The 2,401-nt window shown below is 38.3% G+C and overlaps 1 protein-coding gene across 5 annotated transcripts in view; it reads right to left on the bottom strand.

Moving 5' to 3' along the window:
* The window catches only part of LOC122663691 (protein ACCUMULATION AND REPLICATION OF CHLOROPLASTS 3), a 65,159-nt gene that overhangs the window by 8,294 nt on the left and 54,464 nt on the right, over positions 1-2,401 (bottom strand). The window lies entirely within an intron of this gene.

Here is a 2,401-nt window from a genome sequence, read left to right as displayed (position 1 = left end):
CACAATGGCCAGTAGGCCACGCCATACACACACCCATCAAGGTAAAACTCAACTTAATATTTCACTCAATTTTCAGTCTAATCTATTCTCTACCGTATTCATTGTCAATATGAAAGCAAACCCCCTTACATAGAAATAAAAACCAAACTAAAATAAAAAACTAACAAACCAGGAAATAACTCAAATATAGAAACTATCAAAGAAATCCTACATAATTTACCCACCCAAATGTAATGAATAAACTAAAGATTACATATTATGTAGTCTACCAGCCCCTTGCCAGATCAGAAAACAAGTTTAGGACTGGTTCTTGGTTTGGGCCTCCAAAGTCGGTCATGGCTGCCCAGCCAAGCTAGAGCAACTGCATCATATTTTCTCTGAGAAAGGCTAATACCCTTCTTATTGCAAACAACCTCAATACACAGAAAATACCCGAGAGCTCCCAAATCTTTCATCTGAAAGTGTTGTTGCAAATAGGCTTTGACACTTCCAATACCGGATAAATCGTTGATAATATCATCAACATAAACAACAAATACTATCACGTTGGAATCCTAGTGACGAACAAACATAGAATGATCAGAAGGCACTGTGCAAACTCATAGCCAATAACAATTTTGCTGAACTTATCAAACCAAACTCTCAGTGGCTGATTCAAAGCATAAATTGCCTTATGGAGTTTGCATACTTCCTGTGCATTCTCCTCTTGGGCAAAATACCCAAGAGGCTGCTCCATATAAACTTCCTCAAGTATATCACCATACAAAAATGCATTCTTAATATCAAGCTGAAACAAGGGCCAATCGAGAGTAATAGCCAACAAAATAAAACACAAAGTTTAGGCGAGCAATAGGAGAAAATGTCTCAAAATATTCAACACCATATGTCTGAGTGTACCTCTTAGCCACCAAATGAGCCTTAAGTCGCTCAACAAATCCATTAGTATTACACTTAATGGTATACAGCGAACGAAACTTCATGAACTCCTTTCCTAGAGGTAAATCAACCAAATTCCATGTTTGGGGACAAAGCAGTACATCCATTTTCACATCCATAGCAGACTTCCATCCAGGATGAGACAACACCTCTTGATAAGTTTTAGAAAGAGTGCAAATAATGACAAGGAAAAACTATGAATGGAAGAGGGAAGATGTAAAATAGAAACAAACTTATCTGTAGGATAAGCAACAAACGATTTTTTAGTACAAGAACGAGTACCTTTCCAAAGAATAACTGGAAAATCAGCAGTGGAAGATGGAGTAGGATCCCCAGACAATGAATAAGACTATGTAGAGCGCGGTAGAGAAGGAGCAGCAGCAACTAGTACAAACGGCTTAGAAAGGCGTCAATACACGTGTAGTGGCAATGACCGAGAAGGAAACAGTGGATTTGCAAGAGGGATCAACGCAGGAATAGGAGAACTGAAGGATTCAGTTTCCAGAACACAACACTCAGCAGAAAAGTGATTTTCCTCATGATTCAGAGCTTCAATAGATAGGTAAGCCTGGGCAACAGATTTCTTTGTGATTCATGTCTCAGCAAGGCCATAGACTACTTTGCGTAAGAATTTGAATGATTGGAAGGTAAATCAGTTAGTAAATTTTCAGATCTCCAGGAAAAAGCCTCTATTTCAGGGAGGAAGACAACATTATGGTCATAGTTCTCAAGGCGGCAAAGCGACCATGGGGTTGGAGAGGGTCTCAATATGGCACTCTTACATGCTGTCCTTGATTTGGGGATTCTGATCCTCTTCATGCCACATTTGGATTAAAAACTTTCAAATTATGGTGCAATTTTTCCTTCAAACAGCAACTCCAAACGGGACACTGAGGAAGATCTTTACTTCAGTCCTAGCAAAAGTGGAAGTAATTTGTAGAAGTATATGGAAGCTCTATGGCAATCTTCTAAAAAGAGCCATTGAAATCAATGGAACTATTATTACCTGTAGTCTGTAGATGAAACTTCAAAAAAAGCAAGAATACTTATTCCGATTTGCAACCAAACAAGTTTGAAACACTAAGGTTCACTCTGCAGTCTGCACAACAATTATAGGTCTATAGCCTTAAAATCCTTCAAGAGGACACCAAAACTTAAGTAATAAACTAAAATAAACTTTTTCTCTAGAAGGCTTCCCTTTATTGCACACATAATGGTCCATGATACACCTATATATCAATCTGTTCTGGCATTTTGGTCAAGTTGTAAGAGTTGTCGTCCCCACCAATGTGTTTGTAACATTGCCAAATCCTTATTCGGCCACATGAATATATGATCTTGATTAGCCATTACTTTGACTTTTTTTTTTGCTGAATAAATATCATTACCAAAAACCTCAAAAGAGGGGAAAGAGAGAGGGGGGGAATATACAAGGCTCAAACCCAAAGAAGACGGGCCATGAGAT

Source organism: Telopea speciosissima, chromosome 6, assembly GCF_018873765.1.
Source record: "Telopea speciosissima isolate NSW1024214 ecotype Mountain lineage chromosome 6, Tspe_v1, whole genome shotgun sequence".
Lineage (NCBI taxonomy): Eukaryota > Viridiplantae > Streptophyta > Magnoliopsida > Proteales > Proteaceae > Telopea > Telopea speciosissima.
This window is presented reverse-complemented; position numbering and strand designations above follow the sequence as displayed.